The 24,950-nt window shown below is 36.6% G+C and overlaps 1 long non-coding RNA gene across 5 annotated transcripts in view; it reads right to left on the reverse strand.

Moving 5' to 3' along the window:
- LOC122242042 overlaps positions 1-24,950 on the reverse strand; it is a 129,480-nt gene that overhangs the window by 44,886 nt on the left and 59,644 nt on the right. The window contains exons 3-6 of one of the 5 annotated variants that reach the window (XR_006222190.1): positions 19,532-19,609; positions 17,857-17,916; positions 6,279-6,368; positions 5,281-5,448 (exon numbers count right to left, since the gene is read on the reverse strand). This is a non-coding gene — a long non-coding RNA (uncharacterized LOC122242042). Of the gene's footprint in view, positions 1-5,280; positions 5,449-6,278; positions 6,369-17,429; positions 17,917-19,531; positions 19,610-24,950 lie in introns of those variants that run through there. The other 4 variants (XR_006222189.1, XR_006222188.1, XR_006222187.1 and 1 more) reach the window with 4 other exon arrangements.

A 24,950-nucleotide genomic window follows, 5' to 3' on the forward strand; every position in this document is an offset into this window, starting at 1 on the left:
TTGAACCCTTTTATAAGGTAATATTCACAGGTTCTGTAGATTAGGACTCTGAGTGGGCCATTATTCAGCACACCAATGTATCCTGCCTTATTTTACTCTATATGTGAGCCAGTTCTCTTAATGCCCTCTATTAATCTTTCCCCTTATTGGTTTATACTGCCAATTTCATCAAAAACAACGTCTCTCATTATTATGAGAGCTTTATAATAACCAATATAATATAATAACCAAAATAAATATAATAACCAAAATAAACCAAATAGCTTTATTTTTGAGTAATCTAGTTTAATGGCTCTCAACTAGAAGCAATTTCACTTCCTGGAGGACATTTGGAAATATCCGAAGAACATTTTGCTTGTCAAAACCAGGGCAGGCTGGGTGGGGAGCCAGGGAGTCCTACTGGAATCTGGTGAGTAGAGGCCTAAACATCTTACAACACACAGAACAGCCCCACCCCCACCCCAGCAACAATTTGGCTCAAAATATAAATAAGCCTGAAGTTGAGGACCTCTGCTTTATTCTGTTCCAATCGTCTGTATGCTTGTGGTTGCCTCAGTACCAAAGTATTTTTATTACTGTGTATTCATATAGTATATCTTCATATCAATTAGGATGTAGGCTTCCTCTGTTTAAGAAAACAAATAGGTTTTAACAGATAAATATTATAATAAGTTGTTTGGTCCCTCAAAATAACCTGCTAGAATTTTGGTTGGAATTACATATTGATTTTTTTAGACTGAAATTAGAAGAATAAACATCTTTACAGTGTTAATGATGAGAGACAACTCTGGATGGCCCTGGAGACTCCCTGGGTGCCCTCTGTCACTAGCTTATCAGAGAACTGGCTCAGCCTTTGGCTGATGTCAGTATCCTTGGCGTGCAAGGCTGTTCCCACAACTCTTGTCTGCAGATCTCCGTCTTTCATACGCATAGTCCTCAGGGTTGCTCCTTGGCTAGAAAATCCTTTGCTATAGTTCTTGTTATTTAGAAAAGCTAGGTGTTCTCTACCCTTGTTGGATAGATTATGGATATGTAATGAGGTTTAGGGGCAGAGTTTGTTCTTGTTCTTGGAGTACACCCAGTTGTACACCCAACCTATCGGCCAAGGCAGGCCTCTATGGGATCATTGGCCACTCTGTTCACAAACCATCTATAAACTCTACCTCGGCTGTAGAATCCTGAGGGGTTTGTGCAAGTTCTGCACTACTCTGCTGCAAGTATTCCTTCCATAAACTTTATATTGCACTTGTACCACATGGCTTTAGTAGTGTATGTCCACAACCCCTGTGCATAAACTGTTAAGTCATTCTCTCCATGGGCAAGTTGCATTTTATTTTTTTATTTCAAATATTCCTTTGTGTCTTTTAAAAGAGTGGATTTTTTTTTATAAAGTTCTTGTTCTTTTCATTAAGTAAAGTCATAGGTCTTTTATATACTTTTATTGCTATTATAACTTTATTATATTTTTTGTTAGTTTTGCCAGCGTAGAGGACTTCTTAGCTTATATGGGTTGATATTGTATTCATTTTTGTTGCATTTTATATCAGTAAAACGACTACATTAGGAAAATTTTTGTTTTGTAAGTAAATGATCGTACCATCTCTAATAACAGTTTGCTTATCTACCTACCAAGATATGTACTGTACTTTTTCATGTGCTTTGTGTCCTATTGCATTAACCGCAGACTTTGCAATCCAGTACTACTTTGATAGTAGCAGTGATAATAGGTATCTTTCTTTTATTCTCCCCGCCCATCTTAATGATAATGCGTTGTTTCTTAGGTATAATTTATGTAGACTTATAACACAAAGGAAACACTACTACAGCTTTTGTCACCCTAAGGGAAAAGCAACAAACTAATTATTATATACTTGATAAAACAGAATAAAGGGCCAGAGAGAACAAGTATTTAAAATAAACATATGAATTATAATCAGGGAAATAAGGGAGAATCTGGAAAATATAAATCAAGAACAAAAAGTCTTAAAGAAGAACCCACTGGAAGTATTCACTATAAAATATAATATAGGAGAAATAAATAATTTGAAAAGCAAGTTAAATATGAAAATGGGTATGCCTGAAGAATAAATCAATACGCTAGCACTTTATTAGGAATGCCTTTAGAAGCTATCAATATAAGATAAAAAATGGAAAAATGTAAATGGAGAAGTAAGAGATAAAAAGGATAAGAGTACAAATGACAACATCTTTTTTGATAGAGTCCACACAGAATAGGAAAAATTTTAAAAATAAATTAGTGAATAAATTGATTAGGAAAATATATCCCAAGTAAAACATTTAACAAAATTCTTGAAGTTAAAAAAGATATTGAAAGGCCTTATCAAAAGCCAAACTATATAGAAACCTTGAAAAGCACAAGAAGAACAAGAAGGACAAGAAGAAGAAGAAGAAGAAGAAGAAGCAGAAGAGGAGGAAGAAGAAAACTACATATATTATGGTGCAATTTAAGGACATTTGAACTAGTCAAGGGAATCAGTCAGGGAAGCAAAACCATTGTAAGTATTTTGAAGAAAGTAATTTATTATAAAATTAGACAATAAACCATTGTGGAAGGATCCTGGAAAATAAGGTCCAAAGAAAGGAGGTGAAGAATCAGAGAACGGTCACTAGTAAGCCCAGACATGAATGAATGACTCAAAGCTGGAAGAAAAATCTGGAATTTATGCAGGTCCAGCTGCTGGAGAGTGACTGCAAAGTGAGATGGTGTATGAGTCTATGAAAGGTTGTTGATTCTTTATGCCTACCCTTCTGTGAATTCACTGCCAAAGTTCTCGTGATGGGCCTGCGATCACTGTAGGGCAGCTGGGCAGCGTTTGGAAAAGCGAGTTGGATATAGAACATAACCTAAGATGGATTTATTATCTTTCAATAAAAAGTTATCCCAAATTACAATTTTACAAGTGTAAAACTCCCATTTAAAATGAAGTAATGACTAAAGACAGTATGCAGATAATGAACGTCACTTGAGTCATTCATATTTCTCCAAGTGACAACCTAATGAATGGTAAAGGTCTGAATTACCAGTGTCTTTGAAAATGTATATGTTTTTTTAAGTTAATAATATTTTTTCCTTCTCTTTTCCTCCAATATCCCATCTTAGACAGAGACCTCTAGAAACAGATTTGGAGGTACAGTTGTATACATAAGATTTATATAGAAACACTCTTGGGGAATCTGCCTATAAGGAAGTGAAGAAAGCACATTAGGAAGAGGGAGAAGCTGACTGACAATGTGGTTGCAACCAGGATATCAGCTGATCTCACATGGGACTAGAGTGAGAGTTGTCTCCAATCAAAGCTACATGGCCGGGGCTTTGTATGCTTTCTTCAGCCAATTTTTAGCTGAGAATCATTCTCTGGGTGGGAGTGCGACACTAGAGAGAGCTGTTCTCAGCAGCCCAGTGAAATTCCCATAAAAGATACATCCATGAACCATCAGCAGTAGATATTTTTAGCAACAGAGGAATGATTGCTTTGACTTGGAAGAGTATCCACTCTAGTCCATTCCTCGGGTCACTAACAGCACTTGCTTCTGTGAGGAATTTTGCCCCATTTGGGGTACTACTTTAAGATCTGTTGTTGTAGTTGATCTTGAGCCCATAACTGATACTTAATCATCCCCCTTCTCTATCTGTGCTAAAGGCTTCTTCCTTCAGCTAACACCTCCCCTGGTCTGGGTAGAATTTTTGGTGGGGTGACCCTCCTCCCTGAGGAGTCTGAGCCCCTAGTTAACATGCCCATCTCAGATGATGGCCACTCTAGCAGTGAGAATCCTACACTGGTAATCTACAGAATGTGGAAAGCCCCTGGCATCCTGTGATAGTACAATGGTTACAAATTTCACTGGTGGTAAATTTGGATGCATACTGGTAGAGGGGTCCCACTGGTTGTTATATCTAATACTAGAAAGAAACTAGGGAAACTATAAAAATAAGGCCTTAGAATTATGTGGATACTCCTGAATCGTGTTGATTTGTTATAGAGAGATAATGAAAGCTCTCTATGATTAATCATCATTAATCATCAATTCAAGAAAAAAAATGAGACAGTACTTAAAAAAAAAATGTCAGCATCATCCCTACTCAACTTTATCAACTGACTCCAGGCATAGAAACATCCTTTGGCCCTTAATCTTTTTAGAAGACACTATTCTTCTGACACTTAGCTTCTTCAGATTTCAATGCATCCACAGCTCTCCAATGACTTTAAAGAAAAGCAGGATTTTTTTTTTCATTTAGCCAGGATTTCATGTTATTATAGCAATTTGGTAGTTTAAAACACATTTTTACAATCACTCTGAAATTCTTCTTCCTTAAAGAGATGAAATTTTATTCCTCTCCATTAGAGTGTCGGCTGGATTTAGGGACACACTTCTGAATAAAATATGGCTAAAGTGTTGGCGTGTTTCCAAAGACTGCAGCCTCCAGGCTAGGGAAGATACTCTGTCTCATTCTCTTGATCAGATCACTTGCTTTGGGGGAATCCGCTTCCATGTGCTAAGAATGTTCAGGCAGTCTGTGTAGAGGCCCTCATGTTCAGGAACTGCGTACTCCAGTCAATACCTGTGCTAATGAGCTTTCTTGGAAGTGGACTTTCTACGACTGAGGCCTTAGATGACTGCAGGCCCAAGGGACTTGTCTGCAAGCTCATGAAATACCCTGAGTCAGAACTACTGAACTAAACCACTCTCGGATTCCTGATCCATACAAAGTGTGTGAGACAATAATGTTTTACGCTGCTAAGATTGGGAGTAACTTGTCATACAGCAAAAGATAACTAAGGCAACAGGACTAAAGACCTTTCAAAGCCTTGTACATCCTAACTCACAGCCATTCATTAGAGCATTTCACACACCCACTTGGATGATTCTCAAATTTATATCACTAGTCCAGAAATCTCAAACTTTCACACATTATGATGTTTTCCATTTGTCCTATCTACCCACTTCCATTTTCTGCATTTTCTGCCTCTCTGTAGCCCTATTTATGTTAAAGGGGTTGGTGGTATCTTAATGTCCTGAATGTATCTCTATCATTGTGTTTGTCACTTTGTATGATAATTTCTAATATTTCTTTTCAAACTACTAGGCAGTGAGATGCCTGAAGGTAGGAGGAGTGTTCATCTTTGCATCCCCTTGCACCTAGCACCTCAACACAGTGCTGTTAGTTAATGAATGGATAATTAATTAATCGTCATGATAGAGCCAGTCACAAACTGTCTAAGGCAACTGTGAATTGCAAAATGTGGTTTAATAGTTATTAGAGTCATCAAGCATGGAAAAATATAACAAACATTAATTGTATTTTTCACTTAGACTGGTGTTGATTGAGCTTCAGTTTATCGTCCAAGAATCCTTCATCAGTGTTTATGAAACATCTCGCATAGGAAAAGATTCTTCAATGAAATAACTAAATCTAAAACATGCCATCTAATAAAGAAAAAATGAAGGGAGGATTAAGATCATGTCTGAAATGCCAGATGAGTATCTGTATCTGATTTACCGATTAACTTAAGCCAGAACTAATTTTTATCATCATGGTATTTGCTAAGACACATGAGATCTGCGGATGCCCTACAACTAGTGCACTAATGCTTCTCAAGTTCATGAACCATGTCCCTTCAACCTTGACACCAGTCTGAATAGGATAAGGCCACAATATATTCAGTTTCTAATCCCTTGTTATCAATTGTTCAAGTAGTTTGGCATTAAAAGGATGGGGAATGCCACTCCTTTATCCCCTGCTGGTTATACCTCTCCTAAAGTCATAATCCTTGTGACAAAAATCGATTGAAGAGGGCATTGCTTTGATGAGGCTCTTTCACCTCAATCCTTTTACATACTGTTTGTAATCTGCACAGCCATACAATTATTCAGCCTCCTTTTGTTTTTATGGCATCTCTTTCACACTTGCAAAGCTCCCCAAACTTATAATTCAGCTTCCCTGGCATGAAGACAAAAAAACCTCCCAACTGTGGCTTAAAATCATGCCACCGTTGGCCTTAATCTCCTTTTTAAAGCCTTAAAATATAAAATAGGCCTATATTCATTGTGTCCCAAAGAGCTTTCTTTTCTGAAACTAGCTCTCACTGCCTCGGGGTCCCCCCAACAATTCACAATGACCATCTGGTTGGTTTGCTTTCCCAGATGGGCTCAGTCAGCACAGATTCCAAGGGCTAGGAAAAAGGATGGGAAAAGAGACATTTGGTAGCCGACTAAATTTAAAATTTACAATGTTGAGACAATCTGCATTTCCTTACCTCTCAGCTTTACCATCACCTGCAAAAGTTATTTGTGCCTGATGGGAGCTGCCATCTTGCTTAACAAACTTTATAACAGTTTACGATTTCCTAATAAAAAAATTATTTGAAAGGTCAGAGGATCGTATTAATGTGACAGGTTCCTTCTCTTAAAAAAAATCTGTTACAAAAAAAGTAAATAGATGTTTGAATTATTGTGAAATAGTAAGTTTAAATGATGAGTTCTGTCCTACACATAGAAAAGTGTAAGAATGAAGATATATCTTGTGCATTTTTTAAATAATAGTCTAAAATGCTGACATAGGGCTTAAAACATACCAGGCAAATGTCCTCAGTGGTTTACATATGTGAACTCCTTTAATCTTCATAATAATCATGTGAAATGCCATTGTTAAAAGAAGAAGAAGAAGAAGAAACATAAAGAAGGTAAATATTTTGTGCAAAGTGACACAGATATTGTCAGAACTAGGATTCGAACTGATGGTCAGCTGCAAAGTCCGTGGTCCTCTCTAGACTATCATACAAGCTCCTCCACGTTTTATCTCATATTCTTGATTAGACTACCTACACAGGTCCACATTCCAAGACCTGGTCTCTGTACTTTTCCCTCCAATTAACTGGCACAATTGGCAAACAGTGCCAGTAGATCTGATGTATCATCAGGGGCAAGTCTGACATCTGCTGATCTCCACCATCCTCCATGTTAGAGGAACCCAGAACTTTGCTAGTATTAACCCCTCTTAGGCTGAGGAATCAGGGCGGTTGGTCGGTTCAGCCCATGCAGCCCTGAGTTTAAGCAAATAATTGCTCACTGCCCCACAGTAACATAATCCAGCTTCCACTGCATTGGGTTTCTGGCTGCACCAAAAGCTTTCTCAAACTTTCAACACTCCAGACCACAAATATGTGTCTATGTCTGAGAACATATGTGTTTTAGATCAATTCAGAGTCAATGACTTGGTGTCCATACCATTTAGTACATCATTTGGAAACTTGATAAAGTATGTGAATAACTATGTTTCCATCAAAATATACAAAAACACAGTTAAATATCTAATATTAAATCTTCTGCCTCCATTAAGCAGGCTTAGGGAAATGGTGCATGATGTGTACAGGGCTATCAGATTTAATAACTTCTACATATCAGGTGATCAAGAACTTAACCAAGAAGCCCTATTTTTACCCCTAAATGATAAAGGTGCAAAAGGGTGGGCTTTCTAAGTAGGCTATAACCCATGAGAAAAAAAAGTCAAATTATGTGACTGTGCTGTACTTGCAGGGGTGACCAGCAGCAGGGAGAATCTTGCATCAAAGAAGGCTTTGCCATGACCATGACCATGATGATTAAATTAGAAGATGGAACTTTACAAGGAAGTAGGCCTGAGAATTTGGGGATGGTTTTGAGCCAGTAAACATACATAGGTAGAGTTTAAGTCTAATTTGCCTGGATTTCAAAGAAGAAGAGAAGGACTGGGTTACAATGGGAAACAAGTTAGGCTCTCTTTCCTCCCTTCACGCTAAATCTTCCAGGGAAGACTGCAGGTTTTTTAACCTTGTGAATGAAGTTTCCATGGTTCTCTTGCAAACAAGCATTATAAACAAAGGGTGGAAATTTCCACAGCATTTTTTGCACTCCCTAAACATTAACAAGAGGAGAGTTATAAGCTATAAAATTCTTGATCTTTTAAGGAATACCCATAAATCTTTTAATATAAATCAGTATTTGATGTTCAGGCAGGATTAAACCACATTAATCATCTCCAAGATATATGCATTTCAGCATTTACATTATTGTTTATCCTACATAACAATATGAATGTATTAATTTTCAACTACTCAAATTACTGTACAGCCTAAACAAGTAACAATAACATGTTTTAAATGAGAATCTGGAAATAAATTTGATCTTACCAAAAAAAAAATAATAATCATAGTTTGTACTGCCTATGGAGTATCCTCTTTTTATGCACTTAAACAACAGCCTCCTAAGTGGACTCTCTCCCTCTCTTCATTCATGTTGAGCCCACAAATATGAATTATGATACATCACTGTTCCAAAGCCATCAGTGGCCCTTCACTGACTAAAATGTTAAATAGAAGCACAGCATTTTATTATGGATCACATGACAAGAAAATGGTCACAATTGGAATTTTGCCAAACCAGAGTTTCCATGCTGGCTGTTTTAACTTGCATAAATGTTCTTTTTTCTTTTCCATTAAGATAAACAATAAATAATGGTATCTTGGCAGTGAAACGACAGTAATGATAATTTCCCCCAAAGAGAGTAAACATATCGGTAGTATGTACTGATACTCACTTTATAAAACTTGGCCAGGACTATTTTACAAAATTTTCTTGGCAATATAAATGGATCTCAAGTTGAAAAGTAATAAGAATTCTGTATTTTGAAATATTAACCAGATATTAATGTTACATTTTTTGCAATAGCTATATTCAAGAGTTTCATCTAATACTTTTTTCTATTTAAAATGTTTCATATGTAGTCTTTATAATCTTGAAAATAGAAGAAAAAATATAATATAGAACCAAAAATAGGAGTGAACTAGAAGACGGAAGAGAGAGATAAAATAGGTAGAATAAGAAGTAGAAAATCATGGCATCAGGATGAAAAAAAAAATGGTTAAAATGGCATGTCTAAAGATAATGGCTATTGTAAAAATTTTAACAACAGTACATATATAATTGAGATTTTAAGAAAATTATAGATCGACTTGCTATTGTAAAAAATAATATGGGGAGATCCTGTGTACCCTTTACCCAGGTTCTTCCTTGGTAACATTTTGTTTTTGTTTTTTTTTTAATTTTTTTTTTTAACGTTTATTTATTTTTGAGACAGAGAGAGACAGAGCATGAACATGGGAGGGGCAGAGAGAGAGGGAGACACAGAATCTGAAGCAGGCTCCAGGCTCTGAGCTGTCAGCACAGAGCCCGACGCGGGGCTCGAACTCAGGGACCAGGAGATCAAGACCTGAGCCGAAGTCGGACGCTTAACCGACTGAGCCACCCAGGTGCCCCTCCTTGGTAACATTTTGAATCATGTCATTGACATTGATATAATCCACTAGTCTTACTCAGATTTTCCCAGTTCTACTTTACTCATTTATGTATGTGTGTATTTTCTTCTCTATATTATTTCACACATACAGACTCGTGTATCTACCACCAACAGTCAAGAAACTGAACAATTCCACCACCAAAAGTGTTCTTCCTAGTTTACTATTAGAATCACACCCACCTACTCTCCACCATTCTTATTCCCTGGCAACCAATGAGTCCTGCATTTTTGAATTTTGTCATTTCAAAAATGTTACATAAATAGAATTACAAAGTATGTAACCTTTAAGGATTGGTTTTTTTTAACTCAGCATAAATCTCTAGAGTCACCCAAGTTGTTCCATATATAAGTACTTTTTCTTTTTATTGCTGAGTATTCTATTTCTTCTAAGTTACCTAATTTTTTAGCATGCAGTTGGTAATACTATCCCCTTGTTCATTTGTTAAAGGCTGCAGGATCTGTAATGATATCCAATATTTCATTCCTTGTATTGACAATTTTTCCTTTCTCACTTTTTATTTTTATTACTGTTAGTGATTTTTTTTAAAAAGAACAGTTTGCTTCATTAACTTTATTATTTTACTATTTTCAATTTCATTGATTTATGCTCTTATCTTTATTATTTCCTTTCTTCTGCTTGCTTTGGATTTATTTTACTTTTCTTTTTCTAGTTTCTTGAGGTAAGAACTTAGGTTATTGATTTGAAAGCTTTCCCTATTTCTAATTCAAGTACTTATTACTGCATAAGTTTTTCTTTTAACACTGCTTTAGTGGCATCTTATGTACTTTGATAAATCATGTTTTTGTTTTCATTAAGTTCTATGTATTTTTTTACATTTCTTATACTTATAGGTTATTTGGAAATGCTATTTAATTTTTATGTGTTTAGAGCATTTCCTGTTTTTTCCTATTACTGATTTCTCGTTTGATTACATTCTGATCAGAGAACACTTCTACATTATTTCAACTTTAAAATTTGTTGAGGATTTTTATGGCCCACATTATTTTAGTGAATGTTCCATAAGTGATCAGAATATATATATATACATATACATATATATGTATATATATATATATATTTGTTGTTGGTTGACTGCTCACATCTTCTTTATCTTGTCTTGATTTTTTGTCTAGTATTTCTTTTTTTTTTTCCTCCAAACTCATTAACTTTATTATTCTGGAAATAAACTTCAAGAATTTTAAGTAATTTACCTTTTGTGGAGCCACCTATGGCAATAAATCATCAAGAATTTGTATCTAGACTTTGCTTCTTTTTTTTTAATTTTTAATTTTTTTAATTAATTAATTTATTTTAATTTACATCCGAATTAGTTAGCATATAGTGCAACAATGATTTCAGGAGTAGATTCCTTAGTGCCCCTTACCCATTTAGTCCATCCCCCCTCCCACACCCCCTCCTGTAACCCTCTGTTTGTTCTCCATATTTATAAGTCTCTTCTGTTTTGTCCCCCACCCTGTTTTTATGTTATTTTTGTTTCCCTTCCCTATGTTCATCTGTTTTGTCTCTCAAAGTCCTCATATGAGTGAAGTTATATGATATTTGTCTTTCTCTGACTGACTAATTTCACTTAGCATAATACTCTCCAGTTCCATCCACGTAGTTGCAAATGGCAAGATTTCATTCTTTTTGATTGCTGAGTAATACTCCAATATATATATATATATATATATATATATATATACACACACAAATGTAACTCAAAGCATATATATATATGTATATCACATCTTCTTTATCTGTTCATCCATCGATGGACAATTTGGGCTCTTTCCATACTTTGGCTATTGTTGATGGTGCTGCTATAAACATTGGGGTGCATGTGTCCCTTCAAAACAGCACACCTGTATCCCTTGGATAAATACCTAGTAGTGCAATTGCTGGGTCGTAGGGTAGCTCTATTTTTAGTTTTTTGAGAAATCTCTATACTGTTTTCCACAGTGGCTGCACCAGCTGGCATTCCCATAGTATTTCTATCAGTAGCTGAGAAGGGGACTATGAAGCCCCCATTGATAACTGTAAATTTGTCTATTTCTCATTTCAGTTCTATCAGTTTTTGTTTCATGTATTTTGAGGGCCTGATATTTTGTGCATGCACATTTGGTATCATTATGTTTTCCTGACGGATTATTTTTTTTTACCATTGTACATTGCCCCTCTTTGTCTATGGTAATTTCCTTGCTCTGAAGTCTACTGTAATATTAGTATAACTAATCTTATTTTTAATTTTATTGTTTGCATAGTGTTTTTCCATCATTTTATTTTCAACTGACTAAATTTGAAGTGAATTTTATGTAAACAGTGTACAATTGTGTCATTATTTCTTTTAATCCACTGATTAGTCTCTGGTTTTTTATTGGTATAGACAATTTACATTTTAGGCAATTATTAACTGTGACCTAATTTGATACAAATGTAACTCAAAGCAAGCAGTCTGCTGGTAACAACACTTTACCACTTTGAAATGTGGAAACCTCATTTCCATTTAGGTAGATCTTCACTCTCCCCATCTTTAAATATCATTGTTTAGAGTAATTTTACTCATCAAATATGACTTATAAAATTTATGAAATAAAGGATGTCCATTGTATGTACCCATAATTTTTCACTTTCCTTTGTTTTTTTTTTCTTTTTTACTGATGCTCCAGGATTCTTTTCTCATTTCTTTCTGTTTGAAATGTTAAGAGTAAGTCTGATAGTGACAAATTCCCGTGTTCTCCCTTCACCATTCAATATCTTTTCCTCTCATTCCCTAAGATATGTTTCACTGGATATAAAGTTCATGACTGACCATTCTTTTCTCTCAGCACTTGAAAATGTGCCACCTACCTCCTTTTGGCCCCCACGGTTTCAAATGAGAAATTCATCGTAGTATAAATTGGTTTTTCCGTTAAGTAAGTGTTGTTTCCCTTTGCTCTCAAGACTTTTTCTTTTGTTTTCAGTTTTCAAAAATAAATTACGGTGTGTCCGGTGTGGGTCTGGGGGGAGGGGAGGAGGTGTGTCTTATTTGAGGTTTGCTCAGCTTCTTGAATCTGTAGGTTTGTATCTATCACCAAAATGTGGGATTTTTCAAACATTATTTCTTCAAATATTCTTTCAGCCTCATTTTCTTTCTTCTCTCTGGGAATCCAATGATATAAATATTGGATTTTTTGTTACTGTCTCACAGATACAAGTCTCTATTCAACTTTTTCCAGTCTGTTTTATGTCTGTTTTTCAAATTGGGTATATTTCATTCATTTTTCTTCAAGGTCACTGATTATTATCCTTTGTCCCTTCAATCTACTGTTGAACCTATCCAGCAAGGGTTTTTTTTAATTGTTATTATGATTATTATATTTTTCCATCTTACATCTTCCATTTGGCGATCTTTTACTATTTCTACTTTTTGTTGAAATCTTTCTATATGTTTTTCATTTGTTTCCAAAGAATGTGTAATTGACCAATAAAGGGTTTTTATAAATGCTCTTTACAATCCTTGCCAGATAATTCAAGCATCTGATTCATATCAGTTTTGGCATCAGTTAACATCTTTCCTCATTCAAGTTGTGACTTTCTTGTTTCTTAGTAAGACAGGTGATTTTCAATTAGATCATGGACACTTCATCTGTTTTGTTAGGAGATTCTAGGTCTTATTTAAACATTTTATTTTAGCAGGCAATCACCTTGTTTGGGTTCACCCAGCTCTTGGTCTCCTTTTGCGTGTTTTGATTCCAATGTCAGTTTAATTTTCAGAGCTTCTGTGGTATTATTTTGGTCTGCTTGATTTTTCTGATGCCACTGGGGCTCCCACTTGTCTCTTTCTAGTATTCCTTGTGGGGGTGCAAGGAGTACCCCTGCCACCCAAGGTGACTAGTGGATGAAAGATATTGGGGGGTTCCCTCTTACTTATGTCCCTGGCTGCCCTGGTATCTCTGGACAGGGAAAGGAGTCTCACACCCATGGGGTCAAAGAGGCTTCTGATGCCCAGCTACATGCCGAAAGCACTTCCTTCTTGCTGGTTCTGCCTACCTGCCCCATGTCTGTGGGTGAGGAGTCTCATGCCTTTGGAGACAAAGAGGATCTCTAACACACCTATTTATTTTGACTGGGTCTTTCCTGCCCATTCTGCCCACATGCTGTAGTATCTCCATGAGACAGGCCCAGAGGAATAAAGTGGCTTTTCAGACTAGATCATTTGCTGTATCTGTGTTCCTATTGCCAATCCTTCCCACTGCCTCAGTATCCTTTGGTGAAGAAAGGAGTCTCAGGACCGCTTACTGGTAGGGGGAGCTGTCTATCAATCCCCTTTGTGGATGGTGTCCAACTCACCTGATACTGTCAGAGGGACTCCCTTTGGATATGGAAGAAGGATGAGGTTACCTGGGCTGCTTCTGTTGCTAAGATGGGGTCAGAAAGCACTAGGCTGGAGTGACCTTCTCTGTCGGGGAGGCAGACATCCTGCCACTGTGTGTTTCCTCTAGTCTTGGAGTTTCATACCTGTTTGTCTTTTTCTTGCCACATTTTAGAATTCTCCTTGAGTTGTCACTTTAACTGTGTCCAAGTTTATGAGTTGGATTTAGCAGGGAGAAACAGGTCCAATGCCATCTTGTTTGGACTGTAAGCCAATGGTACATTTAAAAAACAAACTTCCACATTATCTGTAATATTTTGCTTTTTTCTCACTTCCCAATCCCCCCCCAACACACACACACAAAATGAATTAACAAACATAATTTGTGATCTTGATGACAGTTGAAATCTTTTTCGTTAATTTTTAATATAACTTCGATTCTTGTGTAGATATGAAAAATAATAGAAATTCCACTTAGAAATATAAAATTCTGGCCTATATAAAATTGGTGAAATTATTCTTATACATATAGAAATTGTTTGTGGAAACACTATTTTTTTTTTGAAGTTTATTTATTTATTTTGAGAGAAAGAGAGTGGATGCAGGGTTGGGGAGAGAAAGAGGGAGAGAGAGAGAAAGAGAGAGAGAGAACCCCAAGCGGGCTCTGTACTCTCAGCACAGAGCCCAGTGCGGAGCTTAATGTCATGAACTGTGAGATCATGACCTGAGACAAAATCAAGAATCAAATGTTTTAACCAACTGAGCTACCCAGGTGCCCCTGAAAACACAGGTGTTTTTAAACGTTTTAAAATTTATCTTTTAGAGAGAACATGCACACAAGGGGCACGGGAGGTGGGGTGGTAGAGAGAGAGAGGGAAAGAGAGAGAGAATCCTAAGCAGGCCTCACATTGTCAGTGCAGAACATGACACAGGGCCTAACGTGGGGCCTGGACCCAGGAACTGTGAGATCATGACCTGAGCTGAAACCAAGGGTCTGCTGCTTAACCGACTGAGCCACCCAGGTGCCCCTGAAAACACTATATTTAAAAGCTTAATATATCAGGGGCACCTGGGTGGCTCAGTCAGTTAAGCATCTGACTTGGGCTCAGTTCATGATTTCATTTCATGAGTTCAAGTTCCCATTCAGATGAGCACAAGCCTTGCTTCCAGAGAGCCGTGCTTCTCTTTCTTTCTTTCCCACTCCCATTCTCTCTCTGTCTCTTGCTCATGAGCACTCTCTATCTCTCTCAAAAAAAAAAAAAAAAAAAGCGTAATATATCAAATTACAATCTTACAAAAATGTTTATTAATCATACCTCTAAATGCATTATAAATCATTTAAATAACATTGCATGGTTTTAAAATTTGGAAGGACACAGATACTATATTCATGATTGAATAATAGAAAAAGAGGTGAAAACCTAATATCTTTCAAGGTGATTCTATCTTTAAACACAGCATTTAAGAAGAGGATTAATTGCTAACCTTTAATTTGGTGGGGAAAATACTTTTAGAATTATTGGGTTTTAATGCCTTTGAACACTCTCACATTGAGTGATTTTATGCAAGACTGAGTCCTAAACAAAATTGGATGTATCCTTTTCTGAGGCAGTTGTATTCAAACAACTATAACCTTAAAATATGGTTTATCAAATAATAATACTTAAAGAGTTTAACATGTTATTTTGTGTCTGTTATCTATAGAAAATACATGTTTCACACTGATTTTTTATGAAAGATTTTTTTTTATTTTTCTGAGGGCTCACATTCAATATTTTATGGCTTATACATCTATGTTTCCAGTGAGTCAGATATGTTACCTGATATGTTTTCAAATTTCCTTTGACATTTTAATATTTCAATTGGGAATTTTGTTTCTTTACATATGAAAGCCCTCATTGTGAAATTGTGCTTTTTCAGTTCATTTGAAGGTAGCATTTTATCTGAGCTTTGGGAACAATGACTAAAGACAGCAATGGTGAAAATACATTGAGATAAGACAAAGTATCACTTAGAAAATTTTAGGTAAAATGAAAGTATAAGGTGGGAGTTTTAAAATATATCCACAAATTCTTTGATATACTTCTCTTTAAGAGGTAGAGTTTAATTGTCTTCCCCTTGAGTGTGGGCTGGATTGGCAACTTGCTTTTATCAAATAGGCTATGGAAAAGTGACCATGTGTGACTTACAAGGTTAGATAATTAAGGACTTTGCAATTTCTACTCTCCTTTGAATTAGTGGTTCTGGTGACGCCATGTCAAGAGGCCACTCAAGTAACCCTATGTGAATGTCCATGTGGCCAGGAACTGAAACCTTCTGCCAAAAAAAATTAATAAATAAAAATTTTTTAAATAAAAATAAAAAACAAACAAAAAGCAGTAACAACATCAAGGAATTGAGACCTTCTGCCAAAAGTTATATAACTAAGACCTATTGGAAGTGAATCCTATAGCCCTTGTCAAATTTTCAGATGATAGTAGCCACAGCCAAAAACTTTACTTGACTCTGACCTAGAACCATCCAGCTAAACCATCTTCAAATTTTTGACCCATAGAAAGTATAAGAGAATAAATGTTTGCTGTTTTCAGTCCTAACATTTCAAGATAAAATTTGTAATGTAGCAATAGATAATTATTAGAAATAGCTTCCCCTTATAGACCTTGACAGAAGGGTCATATCCTTTAATGTCCAGAAGTAAATATGGCCTGAAGTGGGCTAAATTTTGAAAACATTCTGGTGAAACACACAGCTATTTCCTTCTAACAAACCCAACTCTTCCTATCCATTTCACCTTACCAATATTCTTACTCCAATCTACTACACTACTGATTTTCTTTTTCATTGAAATTGGCATTGGAATAATAGATCTAGTAAATTTTTGTTTAAGTAGGCTTAAGTCAGTCAATTTCTCATATTCTATTTTATGGTTTTCAATGAGGAGATTCTATAGTAGCATTGTCTGTTCCTCAGAAATCAGATAATCACATTTTTATTAACAAATAGATATTTTTGTGTTCCGATACCTCTGAATATTCTTGTTCTGAACTTAACATGAAATTGCATAATCTGTGGTTGTCTTACATAAACTAGTTTAATAACATATTAAAATACAGAATGATCTGTATTTTCACATTCTATGTTTGAATATATCAGCACATTCATCCTTTAATACAAACACTTCAGTGAAAATGAATGTGAAATTATCTGGAGCAAAGCAACCTGCTGAGTTGTCTGTTAAGCAAGAACTGTGGCAAATAATGACTTCCTAAATTGGACAGTCTTAGGAGTGACATAATTCTGTCAATGGTCAAATTATCTTTGCTGAAATCCCACTGTTTTGTGCAAGGAACTCCCAAACAGAGTGCCTTAGGAGTAATATTAACAACCCTGGTCAAGTCAGTATCTATAATTTTCCATCTAACACTTCGTGTGTCCTTTGGTTCTTACCAAGTGGCAAAATTGTACTGTTTTAGACAGATAGTTCTCCTTGAAGTGGAAATAAACTCTATGTCTCTCTTCTAAACTGGATACATATTTCTCCCACTAATTATTTCATCACTGTATTTGGCTTGGCCAACTACTGTGTAGTTCATGATGGCTTTTTCTAGAATAAATGGTTTTAACTCCAAACTTGGAAGATATTTTTCTTAAAAAAAAAAATTGAAAACTACATTTCACTAACATGGCATGGGAAGGGATAAGTTGTTCCAAATATCCAAATTCTTGGTAGAAAATTTTAAAAGTTACATATGATGGCTACATTTAATTAGCTTTCCCAATTTCATAATATCCTAAGAGTGATCCAAACAACAACAACAAAAAACAACGAAATAAATGTATGTACAAATCGCATTATATATCTTTAAGAACGATACAGCAACACATAGACTGCATTATGATAAGAATTAATAATTCAGGGTATTTCATCAGGAAAAGTTGTCTGCAAGTTGATTTGAATATTCTTTTAACATCAAATTGGAGTAAGGTACAACCAGAGTCCCATGTATAAAGACTCAGTGACAGTTATTAATTGCTAAAATGAAGAATTGTGGCATTTTAAAATTAAGATTAACAATTTGCCATCACACCAATCACTCCTGACACTTAAGGCTGAACTGCGTCTCTTATGTTACCAAATTATGACAATACCAGCTCCTGTCTTCTACTGAAAGGGACATTTCAAAAGGTTGACAACTGATCCTCAGGAATCTGAAAGGAAATATCAAGTAGGTGTTACTTATCCGCATGTGAGGCTTCCAGGAAGACCAGGGAAATTTGTTAGGCTCAATATTGCTGGAAATTCACTTAATGCATTCTGTCCTTCTCCCTAGTGTCTACACAGGAATGATTTAGGAATACCGGCTGCCATGTCTTGATTTAGAACTAAGATCTTAATCACAATAAAACCCCTGCCTTGGCAGACCTTTCCTGTTATCTTCATAAAGACCTCAGCAATAACAGGCACTCAATTCCTCACAATTCTCACGAAACCACCTTATGGTTTTTCTGGGCATCCATTCTCTTTTTGGAATTTGCATTTAGACCAATTGGAGATAAGATCTGGTGCTTCGGGGAGCAGGTGCGAAGAGACCCAACAAAAAGTAGAGCTGTGGAGGGCTGGAGAGCAGTGTGGGTTGAAGCAATCAATTTTATTGCAGGACACTTTTCCTCCTGCTACTAACAGCTGCTCCAAGGATAGTGGGGAAGCTACCCTGCTGTGAGATTTAAGTCAGAGGATGGAAAATCCACCTCATTTCCAGGCTGAAAGGTCCCACATTAAAAGACCATAAAGCTAAAGTCATTTAAATAGTAGCTCCAGGGGCATATTAACTTTTCCTTCTTATAAAATGTCTGTTAATATAGATCTCAAAGACAAGTTCCTGGTCACTTTAACATTCAACACAACATAACAGGTTTTTTAATTTGGTTTCCTGCCTCAGACTTTTGTGTTTGCGCAAGCTTACACACACACACACACACACACACACACACACACACACACACATTTGATTAAATGAAGAAAAGAGCACCCTATCCCTTTTTATACATTGGAAGCCATCGCCTCCAAAAAGCTAACACTGGCCATTTGAAACCTTTGCAAAGCATTTAAAGTACTGAGAGGGACATTTCATCATTTCTGTTGGAAAAAAAATATTATTTATTGCCACACATAGTGCCGCTACAAGCTTCAGGAGGTTTTAAAATTTCTGGATTGAGGATTTGGAATATTTCTGTCCTGGAGCAATGCCTTAGAGGAACAACTCTGGAATATAAATTGGCCTTTGAGAAGTCCAGTGAGTTTGATGGCTGGATGCATGTCAACTTGCAAGTGTGCTCAGGTCTTCATGGAGAGACCTGAGCAGCGGGCTGGCCTGTTCCTGCTGCCGTCAGCCGGATGGCCCCTTGAGAGATGCAGCTTATGGGTGCCGTACTCCAACCGTTAACTACTTGGGGAGAGCGGAGAGAGTGGGATTTAGAAATGTCTGGCAGCTCAAGGATCCGGTTGGAATGCCAAGTAGCAGCTGAGACAACTGTGTAATAGCTTTACATTCCCAAAGGAGACGGGATTAAAAAAAAGAAGAAGAAGAAGACAGGTTCTTGTCGACTGTTTTGAGAAGAGATAATGCCAGTGCTTCTCAACAAGATCATTATTTTTGGTTTTAGAAATAATATATAAGTACATTTCACACCCAGGACAAATTAAAACACTGAATTTATAATCAGTATGCCTGTCTAAATGGAAAATATAAATCTGGCTATGTGATGTGCTAGCTATTAATATTATATCCTAAAGAGAGCATGATGAATAAGATATTTGACTTACTGTAGTCAGTTATTGTAATCCTTTGTGCAGTGTAGACATTGGCGTGGGCAAATTTTGTATGAAATTTTTAAAGTAGTCCTACAATATAAAAATACCAGCATTATTTTATTTTAGGTAATCATTGTTTTTATCAAATTATTAAAGCCAGCAAAATCAGGTATTTAAACAGAAAACCGAGAGATCAATAGCTCTTGAAAGATGGCACTAAATAAGATACTATAGCATAACATTGCTTGACATTTCAAAATTAAGAAAAACGTAAGTTAGGAATTTGTAAAAAATCAACTACTGATAGAAATGTATGTGATATCTGGAGATGAAATTTTTCTAAATCTTATTTATTTGTTGTTTTGGTGTGACATAACTGATTTGTCTCCGTGGGATTTGAACAGATTGCCTAGCAATCTCATTTTGAAGAAAATCAAGCTATTTGTTTTAATACATCACTTTCCAGCTTTGAAACTCTAATCAGAACTTCCAGCAAATGCTCCTTCAGTCCTAAGAACATGAAGTCAGAGCATCCTATTTAGGGAAACTTCTCTTGAAAAAAAAAATCTGAATGGATGTCTTTGGTGCAAAGGAGAGTTCAAAGAGTTTGCCAATTCCAGGGCCTGGGGGTTTGTGCCCTGAGAGTGGGTGAGTCAGCATTCATTCTTCCACTGGCGCCATATGCTCTTGTCCTTATTTCCTTGGGTACCTGCCTGTCTCCGATTCCTATAGCTCATCAGGAAGGCAGCAGCTGTTGGACTGTCTTCCTGAAGATGCTTATGCCTTAAGCCTGAAACTTCACAGAAAAGGAAATGCTAATTTGTAAACATCATCACCCTTCAATCACTGTGTGCCTGAATCATGGGGAATACCCAAAGTGATTTGTAAACACACCAGCATACAGAAGTGTTCCCTATTACGTATCTTTTGCTCTGTCTTAAGGGAGAACAGGGCCCAGATGCTTATATAATTCCTACCTTAACCCCACACGTTTTGAAAATTACCAAGGGCAAGGGTAGAAAGGAAAAATACTTGGGTAGGTATGATGTTTACCATATGTACCAGATTTCAAGTATCTTTCATCAAGCATTAAAATATTCCAGATATTTCAACATTTTTGCCTCAAAAATGCCTATTCCATTCTGCCGCTGACACCTGGAAAGCCATGCACGTTCTATTCTGTGTCTCCATTAGTTTGGAAAATACAGGCCTGAGAGGGTTGGTAGAAAGCCAGTGACTCTGGGGCATATTGTGAAAAGTCTCTTCTTATCAAATTAGCACAATCACTTAGACATAAACGTATTATTTTGGACACAGCTGGTGCTTAGTATTACTAACTTTATTTTATTTAACTCAATAATAAATGTCAGATGGATAATGATACCTAATCATTGTTGTTCTATATCCCTCAAGAATACAGACGCACTCAAGTGGACTACGGCAAGATCCATGTTTTCCACAGGAGAAAACTGCAAACCAGTCAGCAAACAGGACATTTTCCCCAAAATAATGAAGGTCCTCTTACATGATCCTATGTACACTCACAAAGAAATATTCAGTAAGAGACCACCTTTGCCACATAACTTCAAGGTTCCTAAAACTCATGTAATCCCACAAAGTGTGCATCCTGCACTAGAAATACCTGCCATTATTTTTTGTTTCTAGGACTAAATGTATGCATTTTCAAGAGGTCCTCGTGCAAAGGAAATACATTATCCGTCATGTGTAGCAGCTTATCATCTTGGCCCTCATGATCTCATGTAGTAAAATTAGATTTTTTTTTTAGCTTTCCACCAGAGATTAGGAACTATAACAAACTAAGTAGTTTTTGAAAAGAGTGTGTGCAGCTTGGTGACGACCTAAACCCAGGGCACATTGTAAAGTGACACACACAACTGGGGCAGCAGAGGGACGTCCTTTGGACAGCCAGGAGGATGAGCTCCTGAGGACGCAGGATTTCTATTAGAGGTTATTCAGGAACAACTACAAGGAACAACTACACAACAAACTCTGCATCATATTTTTCAGCTCAATTACATCCCCTCAAATTCATATGTTGAGTGGATTTAAAGATAGGACCTTTAGGGATGCCTGGGTGGCTCAGTCAGCCAAGTATCCGGCTTCGGCTCAGGTCATGATCTCACGGTTATGAGTTCGAGCCCCACATCTGGCTCTGCACTGACAGCTCTGAGCCTGGAGCCTGCTTCGGATTCTGTGTCTCCCTCTCACTCTGCCCTTCCCGCACTTGTATGCGTTCTCTCTCTCTCTCTCTCTTTCTCTCTCTCTCTCTCTCAGAAATAATAAATAAATAAACTTTAAAAAATCAGATAGGGGCTTTAAAGATGTAATTAAGATAAAATGAGATCTTATAGCTGGGCCTCAATTTAAATGACTGATGACCTTAGGAAAACAGAAGGTTAGGACACCAACAAAAGGGAAGACCATGTGAAGACACCAGAGGAAGACAGCCATCTACAAGCCCAGGACAAAGGCTTCAGACGAGACAGCCCTGCAGACACCTTGATCTCCAGTTTCTAGCCTCCAGAACTGTGAGAAAATGTATGTCTGCTATTCAACCCCCCCCCACCCCCGTTTTGGAAGCCCTGGCAAACTAATATATCCTTTTTTTTTTTCAGCATGTGGGCCAGAATGAAGCCAGCCTTAGGCCTAATAGCATGTTACACTATTTAAAAACTTCAAACACAATTTAATGGAGTTCAACAAAGTCAAAGAAGTAACGCTCAAAAGACACAGTAGACTGTGAGGTCAAGAAAAAGAAATAAATGACGAAATAGGAAGAAAGGCTCTAAAAGACCAAGTCAGAAAAATTATGAATGAGATGGCTTAAGCCAGGAAAAACGAGACAAGGGAAAAACATGTGAAGAAACAAGTAGTATGTAGTCTATAGTGGTGATATTAACCTGGTGTTGCCAAATGGCATGGAGAATATGAAATGAAATAAGGTATGATCTTTTGATACCCTGAATAATGGACCCTTGGACAAAGTATCCAAATTATAACAAAGAATATTACATTTTACTTTTTAAAATATTGTTATAAGTAAACTTAAAAAAAAAACACTGGAGTTTTTAGTAGAAAAGCTCTTTGGAGTCAATTCATGAATTGAGTCATAACATGTTTTTACATATTTTTAATGTCTATTTTTGAGAGAGAGAGAGCTCATGAGCAGGGGAGGGGCAGAGAGAGAAGGAGACAGAGGATCCCAAGCAGGCTCTGTACTGTGAGTACAAAGAATGGTGTGGGACTTGAACCCATGAACCATGAGATCATGACCTGAGCCAAAGTCAGATGCTCAACCAACTGAGCCACCCAGGTGCCCCAAATTATAACATGTTTTTAAAACATACAACTGCATTATGTACTTACCCCTAACAATTTACGAAACTAGGCTGACAAAAGAGCTATTGAAAAAAAGAGAATTTGAATATAAAAGGGAACATAGTCTATAGCATCCTTTATTACACTGTATTCTAAATTTATTTTCCTCATTTTTCTATTACCTGCACTATTTGTGTTCATCATAACTAAAGAAAGAACTGAAAAGTTACGGTAGTTAAGCTTATATGAGTATTTAAGTAACCATTCCATAAGACATGACAATAGACGTGAAAATCAGTATGGAAGCCATGATAAAAATAAAGAGGATGGGGGTTACTGGGGGTAAATACAGTGTTTGGGGGTTAATTTAAAATGCAACAGGGTTTGAAAGGTAACGAAATATGGCTAAAGTAGCTTTTCTTTCTTTTTTTTTAATTTTTTTTTAACGTTTATTTATTTTTGAGACAGAGAGAGACAGAGCATGAACAGGGGAGGGGCAGAGAGAGAGGGAGACACAGAATCTGAAACAGGCTCCAGGCTCTGAGCTGTCAGCACAGAGCCCGACGCGGGGCTCAAACTCACGGACTGCGAGATCATGACCTGAGCCAAAGTCGGACGCTCAACCGACTGAGCCACCCAGGCGCCCCTAAAGTAGCTTTTCTAATAAATACCTTGCTTAAGTATTACTGAGCACAAAAGATATAAAAGTAGTCAGACAATCCTGAGAGAGAAAAAAATTGGTCTCATCTCTCTATTTCAGAACCCATTTATCTATGATGGCAATTACCACCTTCTAGTAGGTATTTAAGTGTCTATCCTCACTAGTTGGACTATGGTTTTAATACTGAATTTTTTTTTTTGTTTTCTACTTTTAATTCTTAACACACTCCCTTTTTAAATATAATCATTTAGAGGGTAAATCTGGATATTTTCTATATCACTAAGAGGTTGATTAAGATGGAATATTTTGTGGAATATGTCATTTGTGAAAGTCAATAAGCTCACTCCAATCCGAGACAATTAGAAAGAAAAACAAGAGACAGGACTAGTGCTGAATGTTTCCAATAAGCATTATTCCAGATCATCAACATGTCTTAGGAAGGTACTATCATGGAGCCAAGAACTCAAACAGAAAGTGATTATGATGCTGTGTCCCCCAGGAAAATAGAGATGCAAATAATTTAGCTGTAATATGGTCATGAATTTGAATGAACATCTTGAGATTGCTGATATGTTCTCTTTTTATTAGGGTATTATTGTCCAGAAGTTTATTATATGCCTGGCAGTATATTAGATGTCTCCCGAAGATGATCTTCAACCCTCAGACCAACACCATAATGTAGATTTCAGTATTCTCTTTGCTACCAATGAGTTGATAGAAAAACGACTGTTAATACTGAAAGCATTGTACATCTTTTCTTCTTCCTGCAAACCATTGTTGATTTACCAGCTCCACCTGAGAGCTGTAGGTCTGTTTGGAAAAAAACTTCAGAGTTTGAAACGTTGTCTATTTTTTTTTTATAAATAAGAAGATATAATTTTATATCCCTCTGTTTTGTTCACTATGGGACTGTATAAGGCATAAGCTCTACAGCTTGTGCCTGCAAATTTCATTCAGAGCCTAACTTCTTTTTTTTTTTTTTGATGTTTACTTATTTATTTTGAGAAAGAGAAAGACAGCACGTACATGCACACACACTAGAGAGCGAGTGGGAGAGGGGAAGAGAGAGAGAAGGAGAGACAGAATCCCAAACAGGCTCTGAGCTGTCAGTGCACAGCCCAACACGGGGTTCAGAGTAGGGTTTGAACCCAGGAACCGTGAGATCAGGACCTGAGCCAAAACCAAGAGTCAGACGCTTAACTGACTGAGCCACCAAGGCACCCCGGAGCCTAACTTCTAAGTAACAATAAACACAGCTCAACAAGGTCTAGCACAAAAGTCATTCTTGTTGAGTATCTGAGTGATCCAGCATGCGTATACTGAAGTTTCTCTTAAAATTAGGCTCTTTTCAGTAAGAATTACGATTCTTACTCTCAAGCTTGATTTTTTTAAAACTGAGCTTATTGAAGGCATAAATGTCTTCATTTTTTT

The sequence above is a fragment of the Panthera tigris genome, chromosome C2 (genome assembly GCF_018350195.1).
Source record: "Panthera tigris isolate Pti1 chromosome C2, P.tigris_Pti1_mat1.1, whole genome shotgun sequence".
Classification (NCBI taxonomy): domain Eukaryota; kingdom Metazoa; phylum Chordata; class Mammalia; order Carnivora; family Felidae; genus Panthera; species Panthera tigris.